Raw genomic sequence first — 9,498 nt, forward strand, 5'->3', positions numbered from 1 at the left:
GCACGAAATATTTAAGCACACATGGCAGAGCCTAGATTTGATTTTTTGGTATAATTTTTCAAGACATTTTCTTGAAAATTATCAATAATTTTGAAATCAGAATTTTACTAAAAGGAAAAACTAATTTTTAGAACTCCAATTTTTTTTTGCAAAAATGTGAACAACTTTTTGGAATCACGAACAGTTTTTTGTAAAACACAAACAAAACTTTTAAACATGAATCATTTATGAAATCCCCAAACATTTTAAAGTGCGAACACTTTCTGGAGAAAAGGAACAAAATTTTAAAACACAATTTTTTTAAACTTGAACAAAATTTAAAGTGCGAACAAACTTTCAAAATTTGTTCCCATTTTTTAAATAGAAAGGGTTAACATTTTAAAATTTTGCTCATGTTTCAAAATGTGTTCTCATTTTTCAAAAAATGGTTATGTAAGTTCGTGTTTTGAAAAATTGTTCTTACTTTAATCTTTTTTAGGTTTAATAAATTGTTCATGTTCTAAAAATTTGTTTACCTTTAGAGAAGGTTCATGTTTGAAAAATTTATGGGAATTTAAAAAATGGTTCACATTTTCCAAATTTGTTTGTAATTTTCAAAAAATGTTGTAATTCCAAAATTAGTTTACATCTTTGCAAAAAGTTTGGAAATTGAACATTTATTTTCATCTTTTAATAATATTCGGATTCAAAATTGTTGACTACTTTCAAGAAAATGTTTTCAAATCTTGATGTTGCGTTGTGTGCTTAAATACTTTCACGCATCTCTTTTATCATCAAGAGTCATCAGTTAGAGTGGTTAGTCGGAGTAGTTCAGCAGCGCTAGATCACATGTTCAATTCCCTGTGAGTCTTACATTTTTCGGTATTTTTATGTCAGACATTACGTATATAAAAGAAAAACACGATTCACCTTGGTGGGTCGGCCTAGTCGCTTCCTGCCGCAGCCAACGATCCCGGTTCGACCTGCTGCCACGTTGACAATCCCTTCAAAAACCTACTCAAGGTTTAAAATAGACCGGGATCATAGAGTTTGGTGTGCTCATTTCAGGGATTAGAAGTTCAGGTTTTTATCGTTTTATCTTATAAGCCATGTGCGTTAATTAGAGTAGCGGCCTCTTCCAGCATAGCAGGCGTGCATAGATACCTGGATGAAGTGCTACACCTACAAGACACATTTTACGGGATCTTTGTTATGTCAAATGGTTGTGTCAAATTGTTGGAGATTACTAGTTTAGGGGCGAGAGTGGCCCACCATGAAAATCACAAGGGGGAGTGTGAAGGAAATATGCCCTAGAGGCAATAATAAAGTTATTATTTATTTCATGGTAAATGTTTATTATTCATGCTAGAATTGTATTAACCGGAAACTTAGTACATGTGTGAATACATAGACAAACAGAGTGTCCCTAGTATGCCTCCACTTGACTAGCTCGTTAATCAAAGATGGTTAAGTTTCCTAGCCATAGACATGTGTTGTCATTTGATGAACGGGATCACATCATTAGAGAATGATGTGATGGACAAGACCCATTCGTTAGCTTAGCATTATGATAATTTCAGTTTCATTACTACTGCTTTCTTCATGACTTATACATGTTCCTCTGACTATGAGATTATGCAACTCCCGAATACCGGAGGAACACCTTGTGTGCTATCAAACGTCACAACATAACTGGATGATTATAAAGATGCTCTATAGGTGTCTCCAAAGGTGTTTTTTGGGTTGGCATAGATCGAGATTAGGATTTGTCACTCCGTGTATCAGAGAGGTATCTCTGGGCCCTCTCGGTAATGCACATCACTGTAAGCCTTGCAAGCAATGTGACTAATGAGTTAGTTGCGGGATGATGCATTACGGAACGAGTAAAGAGACTTGCCGGTAATGAGATTGAACTAGGTATGATGATACCGACGATCGAATCTCGGGCAAGTAACATACCGTTGACAAAGGGAACAACGTATGTTGTTATGCGGTTTGACCAGTAAAGATCTTCATAAAATATGTAAGAGCCAATATGAGCATCTAGGTTACGCTATTGGTTATTGACCGGAGATGTGTCTCGGTCATGTCTACATAGTTCTCGAACCCGTAGGATCCGCACGCTTAACGTTCGATGACGATTTCTATTATGGGTTATGTGATTTGATGTACCGAAGGTTGTTCAGAGTCCCGGATGAGATGACGGACATGACGAGAAGTCTCGAAATGGCCGAGACGAAAAGATCAATATATTGGAAGGCTATATTCGAACATCAGAAAGGTTCCGAGTGATTCGGGTATTTTTCGGAGTATCGAAGAGTTACGGGGATTCGCCGGGAGAAGTAATGGGCCTTATTGGGCTTTAGTGGAGAGAGGGGAGAAGGGCCAAGAGGTGGCACGCGCCTCCCCCCACCCAAACCGAATTGGACAAGGGGTGGGGGCGCGTCCCCCCTTTCCTTCTCCCTCTCCCTCTCTTTCCTTCTCTCATACTCCGAATAGGAAAGAGGAGGGGAATCCTACTTGGACTGGGGAGTCCTAGTAGGATTCCCCACACCTGGCGCGCCCCCCTTGGGCCGGCCACCTCTTCCCTCCCCTCCTTTATATACGTGGCAGGGGCACCCCAAAGGCACTCAAGATTTGTCTTAGCCGTGTGCGGTGCCCCCCTCCACTGTTACACACCTCGGTCATATCGTCGTAGTGCTTAGGTGAAGCCCTGCGCCCGTAACTTCATCATCACCGTCGCTACGCCGTCGTGCTGATGAAACTCTCCCTCGGCCTCAACTGGATCAAGATTACGAGGGACGTCATCGAGCTGAACGTGTGCTGAACACAGAGGTGTCGTACGTTCGGTGCTAGGATCGGTCGGATCGTGAAGACGTACGACTACATCAACCGCGTTGATATAACGCTTTCGCTTTCGGTCTACAAGGGTACGTGGACACACTCTCCCCCTCGTTGCTATGCATCACCTAGATAGATCTTGCGTGATCGTTGGAATTTTTTTGAAATTACTGCGTTCCCCAACAGTGGCATCCGAGCCAGGTCTATGCGTAGATGTTATATGCACGAGTAGAACACGAAGAGATGTGGGCGATAATAGTCATACTGCTTACCAGCATGTCATACTTTGATTCAGCGGTATTGTTGGATGAAGCGGCTCAGACCGACATTACGCGTACGCTTACGCGAGACTGGTTCTACCGACGTGCTTCACACACAGGTGGCTAGTGGGTGTCTGTTTCTCCAACTTTAGTTGAATCGAGTGTGACTATGCCCGGTACTTGTTGAAGGTTAAAACAGCACACTTGACGAAAAATCGTTGTGGTTTTGATGCGTAGGTAAGAACGGTTCTTGCTAAGCCCGTAACAGCCACGTAAAACTTGCAGCAACAAAGCAGAGGACGTCTAACTTGTTTTTGCAAGGCATGTTGTGATGTGATATGGTCAAGACGTGATGATATATAAATTGTTGTATGAGATGATCATGTTTTGTTAAAGTTATCGGCAACCGGCAGGAGCCTTATGGTTGTCTCTTTATTGCATAAGATGCAAGCGCCATATAATTGCTTTACTTTATGGCTATGCGATAGCAATAGTTGTAAAAGCAATAGTTGGTGAGACAACCATGTGACGACACGTTGATAGAGATCAAGATGATGGAGATCATGGTGTCATGCTGGTGACGATGGAGATCATGACGGTACTTTGGAGATGGAGATCAAAGGCACAAGATAATGATGGCCATATCATGTCACATATTTTGATTGCATGTGATGTTTATCTTTTATGCATCTTATTTCGCTTAGTACGGCGGTAGCTTTATAAGATGATCCCTTACTAAAATTTCAAGGTATAATTGTTCTCCCTGAGTATGCACCGTTGCAACAGTTCTTCGTGCTGAGACACCACATGACGATCGGGTGTGATAAGCTCTACGTTCACATACAACGGGTGCAAGCCAGTTTTGCACACGCAGAATACTCGGGTTAATCTTGACGAGCCTAGCATATGCAGATATGGCCTCGGAACACTGAGACCGAAAGGTCGAGCGTGAATCATATAGTAGATATGATCAACATAGTGATGTTCACCATTGAAAGCTACTCCATCTCACGTGATGATCGGACATGGTTTAGTTGATATGGATCACGTGATCATTTAGATGACTAGAGGGATGTCTATCTAAGTGGGAGTTCTTAAGTAATATGATTAATTGAACTTTAATTTATCATGAACTTAGTCCTGATAGTATTTGCAAAACTATGTTGTAGATCAATAGCTCGCGATGTAGCTCCCCGTTTATTTTTTGATATGTTCCTAGAGAAAAGTAAGTTGAAATATGTTAGTAGCAATGATGCGGACTTGGTCCGTGATCTGAGGATTATCCTCATTGCTGCACAGAAGAATAATGTCCTTGATGCACCACTAGGTGACAGAACTATTGCAGGAGCAGATACAGACGTTATGAACGTTTGGCAAGCTCGGTATGATGACTACTTGATAGTTTAATGGACCATGCTTTACGGCTTAGAACCGGGACTTCAAAAATGTTTTGAACGCCATGGAGCATATAAGATGTTCCAAGAGTTGAAATTGGTATCTCATACTCATGCCCGTGTCAAGAGGTATGTGACCTCTGACAGTACTTTGCCTACAAGATGGAGGAGAATAGCTCAACGAGTGAGCATGTGCTCAGAATGTCTGAGTACTACAATCACTTGAATCAAGTGGGAGTTAATCTTCCCGATAAGATAGTGATTGACAGAGTTCTCTAGTCACTATCACCAAGTTATTAGAACTTCGTGATGAACTATAATATGCAAGGGATAACGGAAACAATTCCCAAGCTCTTCGCGATGCTGGAATCGGCGAAGGTAGAAATCAAGAAAAAGCATCAAGCGTTGATGGTTGACAAGACCACTAGTTTCAAGTAAAAGGGCAAGGGAAAGAAAGGGAACTTCAAGAAGAATGGCAAGCAAGTTGCCACTCTTATGAAGAGGCCCAAAGCTAGACCCAAGCCTGAAACTGAGTGCTTCTACTTCAAAGGAAATGGTCACTGGAAGTGGAACTGCCCTAGATACTTGGCGGATAAGAAGGATGGCATATTGAACAAAGGTATATTGGATATACATGTTATTGATGTGCACTTTACTGGTGTTTATAGCAACCCCTCGGTATTTGATACTGGTTCAGTTGCTAAGAGTAGTAACTCGAAACAGGAGTTGCAAAATAAACAGAGACTAGTTAAGGGTGAGGTGATGATGTGTGTTGGAAGTGATTCCAAGGTTGATAAGATCACCATCGCACACTCCCTTTACCTTTGGGATTAGTGTTGAACCTAAAATAAATGTTATTTGGTGTTTGTGTTGAGCATAATATGATTGGATCATGTTTATTGCAATACGGTTATTCATTTAAGTCAAAGAATAATTGTTGTTCTATTTACATGAATAAAACATTCTATGGTCATACACTCAATGTAAATGGTTTATTGAATCTCGATCGTAGTGATACACATATTCATAATATTGAAGCCAAAAGATGCAAAGTTAATAATGATAGTGCAACTTATTTGTGGCACTGCCGTTTAGGTCATATTGGTGTAAAGCGCATGAAGAAACTCCATGCTGATGGGCTTTTGGAATCACTTTATTATGAATAACATGATTCTTGCGAACCATGCCTCATGGGTAAGATGACTAAGACTCTGTTCTCCGGACCAATGGAGCGAGCAACTGACTTATTGGAAATAATACATACTGATGTATGCGGTCCGATGAGTGTTCAGGCTCGCGGCGGGTATCATTATTTTCTGACCTTCACAGATGATTTGAGCAGATATGGGTATATCTACTTGATGAAACATAAGTCTGAAACATTTGAAAAGTTCAAAGAATTTCAGAATAAAGTGGAAAATCATCGTAACAAGAAAATAAAGTTTCTACGATCTGATCGCGGAGACGAATATTTGAGTTACGAGTTTGGTCTTCAATTAAAACAATGTGGAATAGTTTCACAAACTCATGCCACCTGGAACACCACAACATAATGATGTGTCCGAACGTCATAACTGTACTTTATTGGATATAGTGCAATCTATGATGTCTCTTACCGATTTACCACTATCATTTTGGGGTTATGCATTAGAGACAGCTACATTCACGTTAAATAGGGCACCGTCTAATCCGTTGAGACGACACCGTATGAACTATGGTTTGGCTAGAAACCTAAGCTGTCGTTTCTTAAAGTTTGGGGTTGCGATGCTTATGTGAAAAAGTTTCAACCTGATAAGCTCGAACTCAAATCGGAGAAGTGCATCTTCATAGGATACCCAAAAGAAAATATTGGGTACACCTTCTATCACAGATCCGAAGGCAAGATCTTTGTTGCTAAGAATGGATTCTTTCTAGAGAAGAAGTTTCTCTTGAAAGAAGTGAGTGGGAGGAAAGTAGAACTTGATGAGGTAATTGTACCTTCTCCCGAATTGGAACGTAGTTCATCACATAAATCAGTTCCGGTGATGCCTGCACCAATTAGCGAGGAAGTTAATGATGATGATCATGAAACTTCAGATCAATTTACTACCAAACCTCGTAGGTCAACCAGAGTACGTTCCGCACCAGAGTGGTACGGTAATCTGGTTCTGGAAGTCATGTTACTAGACCATGACGAACCTACGAACTATGAGGAAACGATGATGAGCCCAGATTCCGCAAAATGGTTTAAGGCCATGAAATCTGAGATAGGATCCATGTATGAAAACAAAGTATGGACTTTGGTGGAATTGCCCGATGATCGGCAAGCCATTGAGAATAAATGGATCTTCAAGAGGAAGACGGACACTGATGGTAGTGTTACTATCTACAAAGCTCGACTTGTCGCGAAAGGTTTTCGACAAGTTCAAGGTGTTGACTACGATGAGTTTTTCTCACTCGTAGCGATGCTTAAGTCTGTACGAATCATGTTAGCAATTGCCGCATTTTATGAAATCTGGCAAATGGATAAACAAAACTGCATTCCTTAATGGATTTATTAAAGAAGAGTTGTATATGATGCGACCAGAATGTTTTGTCAATCCTAAAGGTGCTAACAAAATATGCAAGCTCCAGCGATCCATCTATGGACTGGTGCAAGCATCTCGGAGTTGGAATATACGCTTTGATAAGTTGATCAAAGGATATAGTTTTATACAGACTTGCGGTGAAGCCTGTATTTACAACAAAGTGAGTGGGAGCACTACAACCTTTCTGATAAGTATATGTGAATGACATATTGTCGATCAGAAATGATGTAGAATTTTTTGGAAAGCATAAAGGAGTGTTTGAAAGGACTTTTTCAAAGAAAGACCTCGGTGAAGCTGCTTACATATTGAGCATCAAGATATGTCGGGGTTTTGGTGCGACATATGCCAACGGGTGGCTTATCATGGTGGGGGATAGTAAGACGTCGCTGGTGCCAGGAAGCGGGATGAGGCATAGACATGTATGCCGGCGAACTTTACCCAGGTTCGGGGCTCTCCTAGGAGATAAGACCCCTAGTCCTGCTCTGCGGGGTCTCCGCGTGATCACTATCTCAACAAGCAGCTACAAGTTGCTCCTTGAGCTGTTTGCTAGAGGAAGAAGAAGGGCAAGGCTAGCTCTCTCCTCTCTCTCTCTGTGTGTGGTTGTGTAGTCTAAGGGTCCGAACCCTTTGTATGGGTGCCCTGGGGGGTTTATATAGGCCTACCCCCAGGGGTACAATGGTAAACTAGCCGGGTGTAGGCCCAGGCCGTCAGTGTCTCTCGTGGCTGGCTTCTCCGCTCGCTGCTGGGGCCCGCCGACTGGTGGGCCCCGCCGGCTGTCTTGTACTTGGCCGACAGGCCGCGCCAGCCGCTTGCGGGTCTTGCGGGCTGCTCATCACTGTAGTCGTGCTTCTAATGATGCTTGCTTTGTCGGGGGAGGCGTGGCTACAGTCCCGCCGCCTGGTGGGCGTTCATTGTAGCCATTCCCCATCTCTTCTGGTTAATGGCGCACAAACTCCTAGGAAGGGGGAGGGCCGCCTTCTGGGTGCCGGCCTCCCCCTTGGCCAACTGGCTAAGGCTAGCCGCCTTCCGGTTCCTCACGGGCAGGTAGGGCCCACCACCTGCAGGTCGTACCAACATCCCGTCGTGGGCGCATGGTCCCTTCTGACTGGGATGATGTCATGGGCGGAGGGGCCACAGTGCCGCGCCGTGCAGGAGATCTCCGGCTGGTACGGCGCACTGTGGCCACGACCCGCCCTGGATTCGAGGGTGTCAAGCTTTGCTGTAGCCACGCCCCGTCCCATCGTGCTTAAGAGGGCGCAGGTTTTGAGGGCGCCTGGGGCCGCCTGCTAGGAGCCGGCCTCTCTGGAGGCCATCTGCTAGGAGGCGGCCCGCTTCGTGGCCGTCTTCTGGGGTCCGCCGCCTTCCGGCAGCCGGCCGCTTGGACCAGCCGGCTTCGAGAAGGTGGCGACCAAGGTTTGAGGTTTGAGGGGCACAGTCGGCCCCGATGTCTTGAAATGCCATGGGGGGCTGATGAGGCTACCCATGGCCAATAACTCCGACAGTAGTCCCCGAAGCTGGTGGGTCGCCGCGGCTGACAAGGCGGGGTGCCCCTGCAGCTTCCCACTCTGAGTAGTCTTGTTTGCTCGTCTTGTCCGTCTTCTGGTATGCCGACTGCTAGGAGCCGGATGCGGTAGACGGCCGCTTGATGAATTTTGAACCGCCAAGGCGGGAACCAGGTGGCGTGCTAGCTAGGCATCTAGGCTTGCCGCCCGCCGCTCGCACACCACGCGGCGTCAGCCAGCCAGGCCGGCCTGCCAGCCCACGAGCATGACGGGACGTGCTGCAGGCCGGGCCCGCCACTACCAGGCCTCGGCGCACGCGGATTCGCTGCGGCCGAGGCGGGGCGGTTGGGATCCCTCGCGCCATTACCACGCGTCTTTACCGTGTGGTAAATGCGGGGTCGTGGGGACGTAGGCACAGTTAATCCCACGACCCCACGCCCCGCCCCCTCGGCTTCACCGCTAGGGGCTATAAATCGGGGGAGAAGAGGAGCAGCAAAGGCACGCACGCTCTCCTCTCCCTCGTCTCCTCTTGCTTCTTCCTTTCCTTCGTCGCCGCCGCACTCGCACTCCGTCGAAGTGCTATCGCTGCTCGTCGTCGCCTTCGAGCTTCTTCTTCCTGAGCTCTGTCTCCGCTCCGCCGCGGGCTCGCGCGCTAGTCACCGCCGTTCGTCTTCGTCGAGCTCGGGCCCTCATGGAGCGCTCCGGCGACTGGGATGGCTCCAATGTCCTTGAAGACCATCTCACATTCCTCCGCGACACGCGGCAGCTGCCCGGCGCAGGCTACATCAAGACGCGCGTGCCGCCCCCCGACAAGATCTCGCCGGCGCCGGAGGAAGGCGAGCGCGTCATCTTCCGCTCGCACTTCCTCCGTGGCTTTGGCCTGCCGGCGAGCGGCTTCCTCCGCTCGTTCCTGACTTTCTATCGACTCCAGCCGCACCACCTCACACCGAACATG

The sequence above is a fragment of the Triticum aestivum genome, chromosome 1D (genome assembly GCF_018294505.1).
Source record: "Triticum aestivum cultivar Chinese Spring chromosome 1D, IWGSC CS RefSeq v2.1, whole genome shotgun sequence".
Taxonomy (NCBI): domain Eukaryota; kingdom Viridiplantae; phylum Streptophyta; class Magnoliopsida; order Poales; family Poaceae; genus Triticum; species Triticum aestivum.